This window comes from Mauremys mutica, chromosome 14, assembly GCF_020497125.1.
Source record: "Mauremys mutica isolate MM-2020 ecotype Southern chromosome 14, ASM2049712v1, whole genome shotgun sequence".
In the NCBI taxonomy this organism is placed as follows: domain Eukaryota; kingdom Metazoa; phylum Chordata; order Testudines; family Geoemydidae; genus Mauremys; species Mauremys mutica.
This window is the reverse complement of record NC_059085.1, coordinates 27,511,909-27,532,409: the sequence shown is the minus strand read 5'-3', so window position 1 is coordinate 27,532,409 and position 20,501 is coordinate 27,511,909. Positions and strand designations below refer to the sequence as shown.

Below are 20,501 nucleotides of genomic sequence, written 5' to 3'. Positions count from 1 at the left end.
TCCCCTAACCCTGCACTGCCCTCCCGCGCCCGCTTCTCCCCAAACTCCTGCACTGCCCTCCCGCGCCCCCTTCTCCCCAAACCCTGCACTGCCCTCCCGTGCCCCCTTCTCCCCAAACCCCCTTCTCCCCAAACTCCTGCACTGCCCTCCCGCACCCCCTTCTCCCCTAACCCCTGCACTGCCCTCCCGCGCCCCCTTCTCCCCTAACCCCCTTCTCCCCTCCCGCGCCCCCTTCTCCCCTACCCCCCTTCTCCCCTCCCCCGCCCGCTTCTCCCCTAACCCCCTTCTCCCCTCCCCCGCCCGCTTCTCCCCTAACCCCCTTCTCCCCTCCCCCGCCCCCTTCTCCCCAAACCCCCTTCTTCCCAAACCCCCTTCTCCCCTCCCGTGCCCGCTTCTCCCCTAACCCTGCACTGCCCTCCCGTGCCCGCTTCTCCCCTAACCCTGCACTGCCCTCCCGTGCCCCCTTCTCCCCTAACCCCTGCACTGCCCTCCCGCGCCCCCTTCGCCCCTAACCCCCTTCTCCCCTCCCGCGCCCCCTTCTCCCCTAACCCCCTTCTCCCCAAACCCCCTTCTCCCCTCCCGCGCCCGCTTCTCCCCAAACCCCAGCACTGCCCTCCCGCGCCCCCTTCTCCCCTAACCCCCTTCTCCCCTCCCGCGCCCCCTTCGCCCCTAACCACCTTCTCCCCTCCCGCGCCCCCTTCTCCCCTAACCCCCTTCTCCCCAAACCCCCCTCTCCCCTCCCGCGCCCGCTTCTCCCCAAACTCCTGCACTGCCCTCCCGCACCACCTTCTCCCCTAACCCCCTTCTCCCCTCCCGCACCACCTTCTCCCCTAACCCCCTTCTCCCCTCCCGCGCCCCCTTCTCCCCTAACCCCCTTCTCCCCTCCCCCGCCCCCTTCTCCCCTAACCCCCTTCTCCCCTCCCCCGCCCCCTTCTCCCCAAACCCCCTTCTCCCCTCCCCCGCCCCCTTCTCCCCAAACCCCTGCACTGCCCTCCCGCGCCCCCTTCTCCCCTAACCCCCTTCTCCCCTCCCCCGCCCCCTTCTCCCCTAACCCCCTTCCCCCCTAACCCCCTTCTCCCCTCCCCCGCCCCCTTCTCCCCTAACCCCCTTCTCCCCTCCCCCGCCCGCTTCTCCCCAAACCCCCTTCTCCCTCCCGCACCCCCTTCTCCCCTAACCCCTTCTCCCCAAACCCCCTTCTCCCCTAACCCGCTTCTCCCCTCCCGCGCCCGCTTCTCCCCTCCCCCGCCCCCTTCTCCCCAAACCCCCTTCTCCCCTCCCCCGCCCCCTTCTCCCCAAACCCCCTTCTCCCCTCCCCCGCCCGCTTCTCCCCTAACCCCCTTCTCCCCTCCCCCACCCCCTTCTCCCCTAACCCCCTTCTCCCCTCCCCCGCCCCCTTCTCCCCTAACCCGCTTCTCCCCTCCCGCGCCCGCTTCTCCCCTCCCCCGCCCCCTTCTCCCCTAACCCCCTTCTCCCCACCCGAGCCCCCTTTCCCCTAACCCCATTCTCCCGTCCCGCGCCCGCTTCTCCCCTAACCCCCTTCTCCCTCCCGCGCCCGCTTCTCCCCTCAGCCGCCCGCTTCTCCCCTAACCCCCTTCTCCCCTCCCCCGCCCCCTTCTCCCTCCCGCGCCCCCATCTCCCCAAACCCCCTTCTCCCCTCCCCCCCCCCTTCTCCCCTAACCCCCTTCTCCCCTCCTCCCCGCGCCCCCTTCTCCCCTAACCCCCTTCTCCCCTCCCCCGCGCCCCCTTCTCCCCAAACCCCCCTTCTCCCCTCCCCCGCCCCCTTCGCCCCTAACCCCCTTCTCCCCTCCCCCGCCCCCTTCTCCCCTAACCCCCTTCTCCCCTACCACTCCCCCTTCTCCCCTAACCCCCTTCTTCCCTCCCCCTCCCCCTTCTCCCCTCCCCCGCCCCCTTCTCCCCTAACCCCCTTCTCCCCTCCCGCGCCCCCTTCTCCCCTAACCCCCTTCTCCCCTCCCCCGCCCCCTTCTCCCCTAACCCCCTTCTCCCCTCCCCCGCCCCCTTCTCCCCTAATCCCCTTCTCCCCTCCCCCGCCCCTTCGCCCCTAACCCCCTTCTCCCCTCCCGCGCCCCCTTCTCCCCTAACCCCCTTCTCCCCTAACCCCCTTCTCCCCTCCCCCGCCCCCTTCTCCCCTAACCCCCTTCTCCCCTCCCGCGCCCGCTTCTCCCCTAACCCCCTTCTCCCCTCCCGCGCCCGCTTCTCCCCTAACCCCCTTCTCCCCTCCCCCGCCCGCTTCTCCCCAAACCCCCTTCTCCCCTCCCGCGCCCGCTTCTCCCCAAACCCCTGCACTCCCCTCCCGCGCCCGTTGCCCCCAACCCCTGCACACTCCTCCTGCGCCTTCCCCCGAACCCCTGCACTCCCCTCCCGCGCCCGTTGCCCCCAACCCCTGCACACTCCTCCTGCGCCTTCCCCCGAACCCCTGCACTCCCCTCCCACGCCCCCTTCTCTCCTAATCCCTGCACTCTCTGGTGGCCCTAAGCCCCCTGTACCCCCTCCCCACATACACTCAGTCCCCAGGCACTCGGTGCAGCAGGTGTCCTACCTCCAGCAGCTGCATGGAGCTCGCCAGGAACCAGCTGTGCAAGCCCGTCCTCCTTCTGCCCTTCCCATCAGCCGCTGTCTGGCACCTGTCGCACCGTGATCAGCTCCCCCACTGTGAAATGCAGCCCCTGTTGGTGCCACTCCCCAGAGACGGGGTACAGGGTCTGGCAGTGGAAGCCCGACATGCTGCACCATGGAACTGGCCTGCAGGAGTGCCATTTAGGGAGGGCAGAGGGAGTACCCCTACCAAAATCTGAAATGGTGCCCCTGCTCGGCTGTGGTACAAAACTCGGGGGATGGGGGTTGTGTATTTTGTTGCCTATGAACATTGGATAATTGTATCCACAGGTCACAGAGATCTTATGGGAATGTGGGCAGTGTCTTAACAAACCCAATAAAAAGATGAGGATCTTAAAATGTCTTTTTCTACATCACTGGATTGTTGGTGTCCCTCCAGGCCCAGGTCTTTGAAGGGTCACTAGCCTACCAAAAAAGAAAACCAAGTGTTTTAAAATTTGACCACTTCTGACTTGTTGCTGTTGGTGTGATTTCTTGTTTATCTGGTTCTGTAAGGCCAGGAGGTGAAATTACTGTTTAACATACAGAGTATTTACTACAGACTAGATGCCATTTGCTACAGGATGAGATAGTTGATAATCACATCGTCTGTGCTAACAGCCCCTTATTGATTATTTTGCTACCACTGTTCGGGACAGTAGTTCTGTGATCAAGCAATGAGTCTAAGCAGCTGGCAGACCAAACAAACCAACTCTGTGAGAGGTGCAAAGACTAGAGAGAAAATGTCAGTCACCATGAGAAAATGGCCACTTATCATTCTGTTAAGCATGTGTGACATGGAGTATGGCATCACATACGCTGACTGGCCTCAGCAGTGACATGACCTTGAGTAAATAGTGTTTGCTCATCAACCCACCTGGAGGAAATCTTTCCCCAGGTACTGAACTGCAAACTGGGCTGGGCTGGACAATAAACTGAAATGGTCTGCGTTTGGACAGAGCAGGTGATTTGTCAGAAAGCAGTGTCACAGAGAAGCAATTATCTACACAAAAAGCAGTGTATAAAGTGAAATTCACACACACACCCCCCCCCACGCACAGCCCAAATAATGAGGCTATGTGCTGGGTGCTAATGGGATGAACTTTCATATCCTCACTCTGGAAGCAGGCTATGGGGTTGCAATGCAGACACTGTAGTGCTTAAGCTAAAATGGCAGCCACTTTCACTGCACCACCCATATGTGGGCAAGGGGTCTGGGTCTGGCCATTGTGACCCTCGCCGAGCTTCCCCCGAGCTCTCCCTGAAGGTTTGGACTGAATCCCATCGGGCTTTGGATCAGGCCCAAAGTGCAACAAGCATGTTTGTGGAGGCTTGTAGGGCTCCCCTCCTCTTAGCCCCCGCTGGACCCTATCTCTGTGCCAATCCAGTGACCATCTTCCAGGTGTTATCAGTTCATCTCTTCATTTCTTTTGCAAGCCATGTGGCATTTCTAGCAAGCCATGTGGCATGTCCCATGCTCTCCACTCATTTCCTGGTAAGTGTAGTCCACCTGCTGTCTCTTCTGTTCAGGACATGGCAAAGCAATTGCTAACTGGAGGATCAGTAATGATGAGGATTTCCAGCTGGGTTTATTCTTCCTCATTTGGTGTCCCGTCTTTCCCGGTGATGTCAACCAGAGTTCAGCAGAGAATGGAAGTTCTGTTTCACAAAGGATTTTGAAATGTGTCTTTGTTCCAAATTTGATCAAAAACTGAAAAATTTCAAATTCGCCACAAAGAAAAAAGTTTTTTTTTCCCATTTCAGGTTGATTGAAATGTGTAGTTTGAACAAAACTGAAACATTTAATTGATTTTGGCCTTTTTTATTTTGTATTTCAAAATGGAAAATTAGAATGTTTCATGGAGAAAAGGTGAAACTGGGATGTTTCAACATTGGCCGAACTAATTCCTCTCCCCCCACCCCCGTTTTCTTCTGAAATGAAATTCTGGCAAAAATCAACCCAATTTTGTGAATACTTTAGATTTTGGCAGAACCACACATTCAGACAGAATATGGTTCCATCTGAATTGCGTACACTTTTTTTTTTACATTACAAAAAAACAGTGTTATGGTGTGCATTCACCCCTAGAGTGCCCCCGATGGCCTGGTGCAGAAATGCCATTGTGTCCCCAATGGGCTTTTAGTTAGTTCAATGACACTTTTATGCGGTAAACAGTGCCCTTTCATGCATTGTAATTTCTTTAGCCAAAGGCAAAATCGTGGTACACAAGCAATCCTCCAATCCAGCTTCCTAGCTGGAAGGTGTAGGGAGTTGGGGGAGGAAATACAGCAAGTTAATCTTAGTCTGTCAGCCCCAGTTGAGTCCAGTCTCCTCCATCAAGGCTCCTTTCTAGGAAGGCCTTTTCAACCCAGGACTCCTTCTGGAGTGAGTCTCTTGCCATCACGTGAGAAGTGTTCCATCTCTGGACTCAGGGCCCCTGGAGAAGTCAAACCACTGAGCTCTTCTGCGGAGCAGCATGTAGTTCCTCTGTGGTCTGGACCACCTGCTGATGTTTGATAAGGTCCTTTCACTGGGACCAGCTCTCCTTTTGAAACCTCTTTCATCTAGGAGCACCTGTCCTAGGTTCCCTTTCCTGGTGAGTCCCTCTTCACAGGAGCTTCCTCTCTGACTAAGCCATCATAACCCTTTATTAGGCCCAGGTGTTCCTCAACTAATTAACTGCTGCCCAGCCACTGAGGTAATTAACTACTCACAGGTGGATCTGGGTTGGCTCATTCTTTGCAGAGTCTGTCACAGGTAGCTAGGTGCCTGACCCCTCTAACTGCCAGTTTTGCCCATGCAGCTCTGTGACACAAAGCTATTCCCATTTTACGGATGAGGAAACAGAAGAACAGAGACGACAACCCCCCTGCTTTCCTGATGAAGGATTATGCATTGATCAAGAGCTTGATTCTGTGAGGTACTGAACACCACAAATTCCCATTGGCTTTAGCTCAGGGTGCTCAGCACAATGCAGAACTGAGCCCTAAGTTCAGCAGAAATCGTCTGTGATACAGCCAAGAATAGAATCCAGGTCTCCCTGCTGTGCCTCAACTACAAGACTATCTTTCCTACCAATGAGCCATCAAGCTATGAAGTGGCCATAGAATAATGACAGCAATATACACTTCAGAGTAATGTTAACATGGAATCTTTAAACATGAGCCAATAGATTGAGTAGCCAATGATACAGGAAAGAGTTACCAACAGAGACTCATAATGAAATAGTGCCTCCTGAATAACAAATGAAAGCAACAAGACAGAAGAGAGGAAAGGGGCAGCTTGTGGTCCCTGGAAAGAGCAAGCCAACAGCTAATGGTTCAAAAATGTCTAATGTCCCATATGTTTTATTAGACCAAGCTACAGAAGCAAATCTGTAGTCATATTTTACAAAAATAAAAACCATACTGGGACTTAAAAAATGGTGCCAAGCAATATAAAATTATGAGTTGGGAAAAGCACAACTGTAACATATAAAGTTAGCTTAATTTACATTTACAACCATAACTGTGATTACTAGTAGTAATAATAAATATAATAATAACAACAATTAATAATGAAGATGATCACGGATGATAACTGTCTCATCTAGCACTGGTGAGGCCTCAGCTGGAGTAGCTGTATCCCATTCTGGGCACCACACTTTAGGAAATATCTGGACATATTGGAGAGAGTCAAGAGGAGAGCAACAAAAATGATAAAAGATTCAGAAAACTTGACCTCTGAGGAAAGGTTAAATAAACTGGCCATGTTTAATCCTGAGAAAAGAAAACTGAGGGGAGACCCTGTAACACTTTATAAAAGCCCTTAGCACTTTTGTAAAGAGAACTGTAATCAATTGTCCGACCACTGTAGGTCGGACAAGAAGTTATGGGCTTCATCTGCAGCAAGGGAGATGTAGGTTAGATATTAGGAAAATCTAACTATAAGGGTAGTTAAGCTCTGGAATAGACTTCCAAGGGAGGCTGTGGAATCCCATCACTGAAGGCTTTTAAGATCAGGTTGGACAAACACCTGTCAGGGATTGTCCGGGTTTACTTGGTCCTGCCTTAGCGCAGGGGGCAGAACTTGATGACTTCTCGAGGTCCCTTCCAGCCCTACATTTCTATGATTCTATGATCATTATCTTTTAACCAATCCATTTGTTCATTGTGACTCTTCCTCATTAGTCTCAGACTGGACTCAGCAGCTTCATAGGGAGAGAAAAGGTGCAAAGGAACAATGGCCTCACCTCCTTACATGCTAGCCAGCAGTGCTAATTGGTGCTTTGAGATGGGGGGCGGTATGCCGCATCTCGCATTCCCAGTGTGAATTCGGAATTCAGGAATGCATTTTGCCCTCCAAAGACAGAATTCCTCCCTCAGCTCTCCCTGGAGTGTCTGACTCCCCTCTGCCCTTCATGTGGGGCCTTAAGACACAACTGAGCCCAGAGCTGGCAGAGCAGGTTTCAAACTTAATTGCATCTGTAATTGAGAAGGCTGAAGATGGATCTCTCACAACAAAACTTTTCCTTGCTTAAACCATAGTTTAGTGACAGGCAGGAAAAACACCATACTTCTTTCCCCATAAAGTTCATGACCTGCTCCCCTCATGTGTGTGGTTCAGATTTGGGTAGAATAAAATATTATTTCTCTCAAAATCCTGGCTCCTCTACCAGGAGATCCGGGCTGCCTGAAGAATTTACTGCAGAACTCAAAGGTCAGGAATGGAGATTTTGGGGAAACCACCTGCCTTTTTTTCCTGTTAGGTTCCCATTGAATCCTGTTGGAGTTCTGTAGTAATCAGACCTACAATTCCTGGAAAAATATATGATAAACTTAAAGGTGGAGTGTCTCCTATCTGTGGTGCTGATGATTTGGTCATGCACATTTAGTTACTTTTTATATTCTAAAGCCTTAAATCTCTTCTCAGGCAAACCCAGGGATGTTTATAAGCAGCCTGTCTTAGCTCATAATCACTGCAATGACTTCTGATTGATTCCTCTTATCTTAAAGATCTTGACATGAAGCTGATGTTCCATCTATTCAAAATTTTGGCTGTATTCCCATTTGGTTAGGTGTGTAGCATATAACTTGAAAATTTCTGCATTTCCTGGCTTGTTCTTAGCTTTTGTGTTTCTTGGAAGAAGTTCCTGCATACAAAAATGTGAATTTCCCACCATATCTTTTAACAAAACCAACAGTACAGAAAGTTGCTCACCGCCAGGAGCTCCTGCAACACATCTGGTCTGCAGCTCAGTGCCCTGTGAAACCAAGTTTTCATGAAGAAGAAAAGGAATGAGGTAGAAAATTACTCATGGCTTTGGCTCTGAAAAATTGTCTCATATTACCTTTGGGTTCACACTGGCTTTGGGCAAAAGTGTTGTCTAAAGAATGCATTTTCCTTCTCAGATAGATGATTTTCTAAATATTTAGGGAAATGTTTTCATGCTTTAAAATCTATTAACAGTCCGATCAGATGGGACCATGAAGTATGGAAATATTTTAAGGTAAAATGGCTAGTTACTGGTTATCAACTTTCCAGCAGCTCCTGTTGAGACAAGCTGAAACTGATGTATCATCTACAAATGTCTGAGATTAGATCATCTAAGATATTTGATGCCAGACATTTCAGAGGTTATTCTTACTTTTGCAACCTCACTAAATCTTTGTGCTGCATTTTCAAGGAACATAAAAATTTGCACATAGTGTACTTGGTTACCAGCTGCTACTATCTGACTGCTGTGGTTGGCAACTGTAAACCTGTGTGGCCATTTTGAAACCATAAGAGATTAAAGACAAGAAGAGGAAGTCCAGCAGCTCGAAGATGCTATCATCAATTCACAGCTGGCCTTGAAACAGGAAGCAAGTGCAAACTTGGCATAGAAAGCATGAGCCAGCTATGGCAGAAAGGCAGAAACAAAACATAGATCCTGGTGGAAATGCTACAGATTATATGTATGTATTTAATACCCATTCCTGGTAGGCCATGGTTATGTATATGTACATAATACGTAGCCCTCGTGAGTTATTTCACTATGTAAAATGCAGGCCAGATTCTCAGATGGTGTGAACTGTATAGCTCCATTGACTTTAACCAAATGCCTAAGTCTTTTGACATCCCATGAACACAGTGTTTTTCATGTGGATCTTTAGGTGCTTATACAGAGTTTGAGCGGTGCACTTTTAGCAAAGAGAACTTTCCTTCCCGCCTCATGTTACTGAAGTCAAGGGGGGATTTGTAACTGTCTGCAATGGAAGCAGGTCAGGCCCTCTCTGAAGAATAAAAAGTGAGCCTGTCTTTTCAATAGATTAGCTCAACAATTAAAAACCCAAAGAAGACTGAAGGTTGGATCCTGCGCCTATGGCGGTTCAGTGGAGCTTTCCATTGACTTCAATGGGTAGGGTCAGGCCAGTTTAATTGTATCAGGTGAAGGGCAAACCAAGCTGAGAAAAGATGCAGCTTCTCACCACTCACACACAGGATTGGAATGGAGAGACAATGTCATCGTCACCTTAGGATTTTGCAGGCAATGGAAAGGGTGCTTTAGTTAGGTGACATTTAAGGCAAACTGTGGGAGAACACAGATGGGAATGAGGGGCACAGCTCCTGAGAGCAGTCCCGGGGGCTGCATGACTTGCGTGCCCTGTGGCAATAAAATCAGAGTCCTGTATAGCTGCTTCGTTCTCTTCAAGTAAGCTCTCTGAGACTGAGGTGGGGGGTTGTCCTGGATTTCCACGCTAGCATCCTCAAGTCTGGTATGGCTGCTGTGTCCTGCACAGCTGGAGTACTTTGGCTGTAACCTGGCCTCCCTGGCACGGAGTGGATTAACATAACCGAAAGGGAATCCTGAAGTTTTGTAGAGCTGATGTACCCACAATTCTCTGCTACCAGCTTAGTAGAGAAAAGAGGGCATGGTCAGGACAGCCGATAATCCACTTGTGGCCTCTTGTGTCCATTGCAAGCCTGCGTAAATTAGAACAGCCCTTAGGCTGCTCTAATACAGCATGGGAAAAACAGGCTGTAGAGTGAAAAGGAGAGCATTAAGCTCTGACTTGCATTCTGTGCCATTTGACCATGCCTGATGATCTGGCCCATAGCTTATTACATAATTTAAACTGCCATGTTAACTTCATTTTATGTTGTTTTGGTTTTTTTAATGCAGCTGCTTAAATTGTACCTGTAGCGTGTTGCATGTATTGCTTCAATCAGGTTGGATTAAGGTAGGAAAAGCTGCTGGAATACAAAAGCACCCATTGTAAGAAAGCTGACATTCATGACATTGTACTGATTTAGAGCAGAGTTCAGCCCCAGCCTACTGAGTGTCAATGAATAGAAATAGAACTGGGTACGTTCACCCTAAGCACTAACATTCAATATCTCCACCAGTGATGTAATGATGCTAATCCCTTAATTACTGGCAGTGGGAGAGTTTGGAAAAACCTGCTTGGTAAACAAGTTCACCTGATGAAACCAAAAGTTTGCAAGCCTAGGGAAAGCTTAATTAACTAAGTGGAGAAATTAAGAAAGGGGGGGAAAATAAGGGCACAAATTGAAAACAGAAACTAAAGGGAGAAAAACGAATGAGAAGAAAAGCCAGGCTTCTCACTTGCACTATGGATGCAGGATTTTTTAAAAATGTTTTTATTGATTTTTCCCAATTTCTCTACCACATTTTACAATCCATTTCACAGCCATTACTGAAGTCTCTCCAAACCCCTGATGTTATTTATTATTATGATTTACCCACTGCAGAGAAAATTTAAGGGGATACAGATTAGGGGCGTTGCCTGGAGGTCCCCTGGCAAAGAACTAGAAGAATCTAAAAGATGTGAGGCAGTCACTTGCCCTAACCAATAGACAACACTGTCTTTCTACGATAAACTAATAACAGAACTCAGCTAAAATTAGCATTAGGTTCTAACAGGAACACTAGATAGAAATTCAAGGGGAATAAAAAGCAATAGACAGAATATACTTAACTATGGGCTAGGCTGTGGTTTAACAATCTGCCCTGAGTAAGGGGCAACGTGCAGCTCTTTGCTGTCCCAGAAGCAAACCAGGATGGGAACTCCGACTCTGAGAATTGTAATTCATTTCCTGTTCCCTCCCATTTTGGGGGGAGGTGAAGGGAAGAGTAATCTCCTACTGGTCTACACATGCAATGGGTTACTTCCCCCTATGCATCATCTCAGCTGTTGCGACTGGTCCCTTGGGTGGGGGCAGAGTCCAACCCACTCTCATGCCTGGGACAGGGAGAAGCAGCCTCGAGGAGACTGGTGTCACCGGTGCACTGAGCCCTAGGACAAATAGTTGGAACAGGGAAGTACAGAGGTGCCCTGCATTTGCAAGTAAAGCAAGTGATGATCTTGTCTTAAGAAATACATCCTGAAGCCCCTTATTCAGTCCTAATTCAGACAAACTCACATTGAAATTACATGGAAATTACTTTGCCTGGGTTAAAACAGTGTAAGGGCCTCATATTTGTCCTTAAGATATGAATCATCATGGAAAGATTTCAGACTTGGTGATCTTCCACCAGTTTAGTGCCTAGGCACGTGATGGGGGGGCTTTGCGTGTGCTTTCCTTTCTGATTTGTAAAACATTTTATCACGGTTTTAAAAACCAATGGGGTTTAGGTCCACATGCATTTTAGGATAGAGCCAAATGTTGTTATGAGGAAAATACTGTATCGAATGGAAAAGTGCTGCTTTTGCCTGCATGTAGAATAAACACTGGGCTAGGACTGTGGGAGTGACACACTCTGAATACTACATATATTTACTAATAATAAATCAGAGCCTCAGCAAACTTAGCAAAGCAAAAAACAGTCAAATATCTGCAAACCTCCTGAAAAATTACTAAAAATTATCTTACTAAAATAAAATATAATACAGCAAACAAAACTTTGAATAAACTGTTCATTCATAAACTTTCTTCAACATGACAGTTCTCATTCTTTATTTTAATGATCTCAGGCTCCTCTTTTAACATTGCTGTTCTTTTAACATTGCTTATATCAACTCATCTGAAAACTCAGTCATGGCTTCAGTTTGAAGAAGGTAATGTCTTAGTTTTAATTGCGACGAGTGTGGCATGGGCCCCATACAGACATATAAATGTATCTGAGAGATTACTAGGGGATTATATTATGCTAATCAGGTGACCTGTGCGACAACATAAGGACATGTGATAAAAGTTCAGGAAAAAGATCAAGCAAATGTTAGGTACATTTCTATAAAACAAATGAGGCACTACTTCAAATTCACACACACACACACACACACACACACACACACCACACACCATTTTAAAATGTGCTGGATAAATCTCCATTCTGTAATGAGTAATCTAGGCTGATAAATAGACATTTTGTGCAATTTACAAGAAACAGAGAGAAAAAGAGAAACAGACACACAGACCTGATAGAAGTTTCAGTAACAGCAAAAAATGTATCCTTTGTGACTAGCATGCTCAATTATTTGCAGTGTTGGTCCCAGGAGATGAGAGACAAAGTGGGCGAGGTAATACTGTTTATCGGACCAACTTCTGTTGGTGAGCGACACGTTTTTGAGCTCCACAGACCTTTCCCAGATCTGAAGAAGAGCTCTGTGGATATTATCTAACCCACCTTGTCTCTGACATTCTCAGAGCAGAGTTGCATGCAATCATTCACTACAAATCACTCCATCCAATGAATGTTAAAATAACCTTAAAACACCTTCTAAATTACTGTTATCTTTTCTCTTCCAAATGCAGTTATAGGGCCAAACTTTTCTACTCTATTGACTTCAGTGAAGCCACCCCAGGAATACATTTGTCCCACTGATCTTTGTTTCTTTTAAAATTTGGAGTAAATGTTGTGAAGAAGATGGAGAGAGCCAGACAGTGCAGGCACGTGCTATGTAAACTTCCCCACAGAAGGTCTGCTGATACAACACAATCCTGACCTGCAAAACCTCTGCTATTCTTGCAGTCTGATTTTCTTAAAGAGAAACTGTTACTCATGAGACTTTATACCCATTAGTTTTGTGAGATGAACAGATGTCTTCTAGCAATTAGACTGAGTCCGAATGTATTTCATGAGTGACCTAAGGTAGATTTGAACCTTCCCAAGTGTCTAGCAATAAAAAGCTAATGAATCAGGGAGGGACAACAATCCCTCTATAGTTAAAGTTGAAGCTAGATTACATTAGGAACCTGATTTTCAGTCTTCACCTAACTTCTCCAAAGCACACAAATAAAGGAGAAATGTTACATGCCATCCCAGGTTAAACATTTTCAGGAATGTTTAGGGCACATCATGCAAGAGGTTTCAAGTGGGGGGACATTACATTTTCATTAGAGTTCATTAAGATTAAGAGCAAGGTACAGTATGAGTGGTTTTGTGGTTACTAATGAATGCACAGTTAGTTTTATGATACACAAAGTACTTAGTATTCTAAAAAGGCACTGGAAAAAATCTAAGGGACAGATTCTGTCACCCATACTCCCTTACCTTGCTCCTTGAATAGTTCCATAAATTTCAACTCCCAGTGAGTTTTAATAATGAAATGATCCTATATGCTGGGTAGGCTAGAGGGTTGCATGGATGTACTCTGATTAATTGCTGCATGTGGTGTGCTTGGTCACATAATAGGAATGAATCCAAGGTAATTAATTCTGGGAACATTGCCTCTGTTTACAAATATAGTAAGACCTGGCTCAAGCAACCATCCAAAGGAACAAGAGAAATCAGTTGCCTTTAACTAAACTGCAATAGAAATCTTGAGGGCTGTTTAAATTTGTTGATAAAACAGCTTTTTAGCTATCGGAGGTAGTTCCTGGTGCTACTTTCAGTGCACTTGTGTTGCTAGTGAGGAGGAGGTGATTAATTTCCTATATAAATAAAAGGTTCAGCACACATACTAATTGTTAGCTTTATTTGGATTCTTAATGTCAACAATTAAGGACTTAACTTGTTTACTGTCTAACTATGTTGGCAGAGCTGTAGATTGGTTTGTGTGGAGATGTTTATAATGAGATTCAGCAGCAAGGGAGCAATAGAAAAACCATAGAAATGGAACAGATTTCAGGAATAGAAGCTCAGTATTGTCCTAATAATTATGCTGGCAGCTGTATTTGCATGAAACCATGCTTCTTCTGTGGTACTCAATTAAGGTTATTCAGCTGCCTTGATGTGTTTAGAAAAAAACCAATGGCATCCAAATAAGTCTAATAACAAAAATGCAATATGATGTTTCCCATTTCCAGCAAAGGGTAACAGAACAGATGTTCCTTATGTTGCCATGTTTCATCAGCACAGGAGGGAGCAGAGGAAGTTTGCAATTCATAGTGACTGTGCCATTAAACTAATGTAGTACAGAATGTTTGCAACGGAAACATACAGATCTGAACAATCTGTTTAGGCACTGAGTAAAAAAAAAAAAAAAAGATGAGTGTGACCTTTTAGGTTAAAACTGACCTTTTAGGTTAAAAAATAATTCAACAACCCAAACCAAAACCCCTTCGCCTCTCCTCTGAAGAACATATAGCTGTGATTTTTCTGGCTTTGCTATCAGTGGAATCCATCCAGCTCCAGTTTCTTCTCATAGCCGCATCCAGCCCTGCTACAGATACTAAAGATCCAAAGAGAAATTATTTGTTTTACCCAATTGTGGCTGGTTTAATTATTGGAGTATTGTGCACATTGCCATACTACTAGATATATAAGCTCAGACACTACAGTAATGGGGCCACACAAGTAACTACTGTAGTTAGCTAACTAGATTGCAAATTGATACACAAGCCACCTCAAGCCATACAATTAACTCTCACTTTCTAGTGGCTGTTTCATAGCAAGGCACTGGACCACTGTGCAAACCCCACACTATTTCCGTGTGGGAGTTTGTAGTGTAGGTTTTCAAATCTCCAAAGCAGACACAAGGTGGCAGCATTTTCAGAATATCGCCACTCCTTTCCAGCTCTTCCTTCCTCAGTGTCTTTCTGAGCCAGAATGGGCTATGAGATGGTCCCTGGCTAGCCAGCTTGCCTGTCACCTGCTGACCTTTGCTCCCAGTGCCTGCTTGCCTCACTCCAAGGCCCAGCCCTTCTCTAGAATTGAAAGACTTGAGACTTGGTTTCATGCTGGAGCCTGTAAACAAAATCCTTATGGGGACATATGTGATCCCACAGTGTCTGTGCTGCTGGGATGCGTGTGTCAGTACTGGGACGTGATTCTGGCTTCTAGCTGGCGGCAGTCACGCAAGATGCACCACTAACCCACAAAGGATCAGCAGCAGGACAAGCAGGTAGGCGTCCCACACCGCCCCCTAAACATTTTTGTTGTGTGGTTAAACAGACCCATGCCCAGGGACACAGTAACTCTAGGAGGGGAAGGGAACATATTGTCTGGTCAGAATTGTTAAAACTTTTTGATGCCTTCTTTGCAGACTTGTTTGCAAAATGTTACAAAAACTGAATGAAGCAAAACCCCAGAGGTTCATGGACCTAATTAAAACCTGTATGAAGGTCGCCTTAACCAAAGCAGACTCCCCAAACTATCCCTTGAGCTAGTGTGATTATGCTGCACTATGTAGGTTAGAGAGTTCTACATCTCCCAGAGGTTACTGCTGTTTGAACTGGGGCCTCACCACGTCCCCAGCAATTTGGAGAGCAGACGAGAATCCTGTGAAGCAAAACCAGAGTAATTTAGCTTGATACTTTGGGTATCTAGAGCCAATAATTCAAATAAAGGGAACCTCAGCACACTCCACATTTATTAGAGAGCACAACCTTATTCCTTCAGTAAAGCGTCACTGTGCAGCAGAATGCTTTGTTGTAGCACAAGTGTTTGCATGTTGCGGTGAACTGTCATCAGCCCTAGGGGGCCCTGGTCTTCTCTTCATATGGGCCAAATTCTCTGGCCCATGTAGGCCCACAGTCGGCCCAAGAAGCAGCAGAATAGGTCTGGTTCCTGCTCTGTGCAGTGGGGCAGAATACAGGCAGGCCACACAGACGGCGTCTGCACACTAATACTGCTCCTTAGCAGGCTCTGCAGCAGGCAGCCAGTGATGCACTGGATGAACCCAGCCTGGGGCTGCATGCAGGCAGTACTCACAGACCAAGATTTGGCCTGGCATATTTTAAATTCCTATTTGCATCAGTGGAAGAGAAGAGATGTCTTTAGGGACTATTCTCCGCTCCATTCCTGGGCAGATGTCCCCTGAAAATCAGCTGAAGTTATTCAGATGGAACAAAGGGAAACTGCACCCCCTAATGATTCATCCAACATACTGATCATCACTCAAAGCAAAATTCTCTTCTCAGATCCACTGGGCTGACCTCAGCTCCACTACTCAGTCCCTCCTACATGTGCAGCTCTTGTACTGGGACTTGGGTCCAAAAGGGGAGGGGGAACCAGGGCAACAATATGGTCAATACTTGCTTTAAAGTATTTGACTGGAAGCAATAGGAAGAGGTTAATGGTTCAAAAATCCGCACTGGGACAGACTGGGAACTGAGCCTGGGAAGAGTGTTGGAAAACCGCATAATATCAAGGCAAGAATGGATCTCAACCAAGGCAGATGAATTTGGAACCACCAGCAGAGAAGGAGACACACACAACCCAGAGGATGCGAAAGTAAAATGTCCAAGGGATCCAATATTGACTGTTTCTTTATTTCTGTGCAAGTGTAACCCACACACCTCCTGGATGTGGTGTTCTGTCCCATCTAGTGGCACTGACACCACTTAGAGAGAGAGAGAGAGAGAGAGAGAGAGAGAGAGAGAGAGAGAGAGAGAGAGAGAGAGAGAGAGAGAGAGAGAGAGAGAGAGAGAGAGAGAGAGAGAGAGAGAGAGAGAGAGAGAGAGAGAGAGTGTGTGTGTGTGTGTGTAAGTAATGAGTCTGCTCTACAGTCTTAGCTAATAGGCAGTTGGCTTTTAGCTCATGCAGTAGAGGCTCATGCACTAAGCTCCAGAGGCCCCAGGTTTGATCCCACCCACCGACAACCAGGGTCTGTCAGCATTACACAATTCCTCTGGAACTCTGTATGTGCTGACTGGGCTCTTAGTGCTACCTTCGAAAGCAGGTCATAATTCCCAGACCTCAGCTTCAGTCCTGAGCAAGTGACTGGCGCCTCCAGCAAGTTGCTGAGCGCCTTTTAGCTTCCAATGGAAGCTAAAAGGATCAGGCCCTTTAACAGAAATGGAGTATTTTCACTGACCTTCCCCCAAATCTCCAGCCTTGTCTCACTATGCCAAAGTAAATAAATAAATAGACTAACTAGCAGAAATGCCTTTACCGGACATTATTCTGGGCTGATTGGTTGTGAAACTTTACTCTAAACCCCAAAACCACAAAAACTGCCAGTTTTCCAAGCCCTGTGTTTTTCATAGCTCTCATAGCATTCTGAATAGTTTGCATTATTTCAGACATAGAATAAATATACATTTAAACTACTTGAAGTACTGACACAGCAAAAATGACACTTAACTCATTGCTGGGTTTATTCTCTCTATGAGGAAAATATGAATTAACACTATCAACCACTAGTGGTTGTTGGAAATCTGTTAATGCTGATGGTATCCCAAGTGCCTGGAAATGCATTGGTATAAAATCCATTTTACAGCTGTGCTGTTAGCTAAAATCACTTTAAAATGGCCACTAATGTCCCTTTATGCACTGAAAACTAATTTTAATAATACTTTGCATTTACACAGCACTTTTCTCTGGAGGATCCCAAAATGCACAACAAACATTAACAGAGCCCAACATCATGCTGTGAGGTAAGTGTCATTGTCCCTGTTTTTCAGGTGGGGAAACTGAGGAATAAAGAGATGAAGTGACTTGACCAGAGTCACGGGGTGAGTCAGTGACTGAGGCAAGGACAGAACCTCAGGAACCCTGAACTCCCAGCCCCCCACTCTAAATATTATATCCGAAGTTTCCTTAGCAGATAAGGGCCTGATTTTAAAAACAAGAGGCCATGGCCAATATAAATTTTGTGCACACCTTTGCATATCTGCTTTTGCATACACAGCTTTTGTGTACCCATGCAACAGCCATGGAACAATGGCTTGCCCAAGTGCAAGTTCATTTTGCACGTGCACCCTTGTGATAAGTATGAAAGCATATGCAGGAGCAGAGGTGCATGTGCAAAAGCATGTTTAACTTCCAGCACCCTTTTGAAAATCAGGCAAAAAATGGCATTTCTGAAGCGTTCTTTCAGCAATATAGCTGTTCTCACTTTCAGGCTGCGGTCCTAGATAATTCCATAAATTTGACAAAGAACAATTGCAAAGGGCTACTCAAAGCCAACAGGGAGTTTGGGGAGCAGATTACAACACACACAGAAATTCAATTACACAGGAGTCAAGGATTTGAGCGACAGCCATGTATACTGCTTAAGGTAGTGAATTAAGACACTCCGCTATAACAGTTATGCCATACATGATTAACTCTTTGCATCAAATTATGCTAATATCATTACCTTAAGGACACAAATTAATTCAGTATTACAGAAGTGGGCATGGAAACTCATCCTGTATATGATCTGTATGGGCAGATTTCCCGATCCTGCTATAGCTGGAATTAATATCTTACTTTATAAGCTGAAGTTGCGCTTAGTGAGACACGCCCCCCCATATGCAGGGTGAGAGCCTTGGTCACCCCAAATCCCTTATTTATGAGTGGGAGTGATGGTGTCTTTACTGTCAGCCTGAAAATCATATGTTAAAAAAATTGTCTTTATCTGTTTTACTAATAATATTTTAGATTAAAAGTAAAGGAAATTTTCTGAGCTGAGGGAGTGATGCCATTTTTCTTTTTACGCTGATACAAAGTAATTACTTATTCAGTTAGGGTTGTATTCATTCCTGGAATTATAACTGGACAGTAATTGTGCCCGTAATAGTAAGTGTACTTTCAGCTTGACTTTAGTTATTCTGTGACGCATTCCATACAGTCACTCAAACACCTGGATATTGAGGAGGATTAGTTTTGTTCAGAATGAGCTTCTCTTATAGTACAAAAATAAAAATTAACATAGAGTATTTCAGAAAAACTAAACGTTACATTCCAGCAGGCAATGTCAGACTATAAAATACAGAGGCTAATGACAAAGTAAACTATAGGATGATTAATTTACAGCATTAAATATATCCAGTTCAGAGACAACATTATAAGATGAGATTGAGAAAGAACGTAAAATAATAAGAAATACTTTTTTTGCTGAAAACTAGAGGTTTCATTTTCAAAGCTGCTGAGTTCCTGCAAAACTCTCTGATTTCATTGAGAAGCTGTAGACAGCTCAGCATCTCTGGAAAACAGAGCATGCCTTACAACAGCTTCTCATTGCATAAGTGGCAGGATGTTTTAAGTAAAGGTATTGCTGCACAAAGGCACTGGATTTACATTCCAGTAGTCCACTTTTCATCAAATAGGTTCAGTGCCAACAGAGACGTTGTCGTTAAATATGCCTCAACTTTTACTTCTAGACGTTAGAGGATTATCCAGTTGCCATGCACATTTAGAGCCAAATTTTCACACACTGGCCTCTATTTTAGCAATGCAGTTATTTGCACCCACTAGTTAGGTCACCCACAAAATGGAGGTCTGGCTAAGACTGGGCTTTAAATCTAAGCCTGAACCGCTTGGCCTCTTTCCTAATATTACCATGGGTGCCAATTAGTACTAATTGTGGTGGGTTTCTGACATGTTTCTAAGCAGCCACCTCTCTGCTAAGAACTGGATGCAACCTCCACCACACTGTGACTAGGCCTCCAAACACCTTTCAGATGATAACTCCTGATCACTAAACACATGGGCAAATTTGATGACCTAGGTGAAATGCTGTCCACCTCATTAACAATCCACTGGCACTTTCACTCTGGCCCTCATTTTTATTTCCTCTTCATAGGTCCCATCACCAGGGGCGGCTCCAGGCACCAGCTCACCAAGCGCATGCCTGGGGCGGCAAGCCATGGGGGCGGCCTGCCGGTTGCCGTGAGGGTGGCAGTTAGGCTGCCTTCAGCGGCATGCCTGCGGGAGGTCCGCCGGTTCCGCGGTTTCAGTGGCAATTCAACAGCGGGTACACTGAAGGTGCGGGACCAGCGGACCTCCCGCAGGCATGCTGCCGAATCCACATTACCAGCGGACCTCCCACAGGCATGCCGCCGAAAGCCGCCTGACTGCCGTGCTTGGGGCAGCACAATACATAGAGCCGCCCCTCCCCATCACCATAGCAACCAAGGAAGATTGGACATGGCTCCCCATCAATGCAGGTCTTAGCAATGGCCAGAGGAGTCCATATTTCCCTCCATCTCATCTGGATCTGGTATGGTCCCTTATGATGTTACTAGAATTTCTTGATGTTCTTCTTTTGGTGATCATTTAACTTCCATTTTAAGGGAAAATGTGCCATGAGCAATTCTCATGTAGGCTTATTAAACATGACTTCAATAGAAACAATCATGAAACAACTTTGAAATAGTGACTAATTGGACCCATGACACTTTAGCCTTTGATCGGTCACAATGAGTGGCCAATATGTGGCTGCACGGTCAGGACACCTAAAAAGAGCAGAATATCAAAGCAGAGAAAGAGGGTATTCTTGCTCATAATCTAATGTAATTCTCAGCATCAAAGAGACTTTATGCTCATACCTTACCATATTCCTCAATTCTTCTAAATTTTGTGGCATTATCGCAGTTTTGCAACCCTTTCCCCTGCTATTATTTATTATTATTCATCATGTTTATTATGGTCATGCTTAAGGGCCAACCAAGAGCAAGGCCCCATTGTGCAGGGCTCTGTAAAAACACAGAGCGGTAACTGGTCCCTGCCTGGAATGCTCACAGTCTAAATAGACAAGCAAGACCCAGGGTGTGGGAAGAGGTAGAACACACAAGCAGCGTGAACTATGTGATG

The 20,501-nt window shown here is 46.3% G+C and overlaps 2 long non-coding RNA genes across 3 annotated transcripts in view; one reads left to right on the top strand and one right to left on the bottom strand.

The window, feature by feature from the left end:
- LOC123349324 overlaps positions 1-20,501 on the bottom strand; it is a 141,042-nt gene that overhangs the window by 26,423 nt on the left and 94,118 nt on the right. The gene's annotated exons all lie outside the window — the stretch shown is intronic.
- LOC123349325 overlaps positions 14,668-20,501 on the top strand; it is a 53,299-nt gene continuing 47,465 nt past the window's right edge. Inside the window, exons 1-2 of the long non-coding RNA XR_006573460.1 lie at positions 14,668-14,883; positions 17,294-17,359. This is a non-coding gene — a long non-coding RNA (uncharacterized LOC123349325). The remainder of the gene's footprint in view (positions 14,884-17,293; positions 17,360-20,501) is intronic.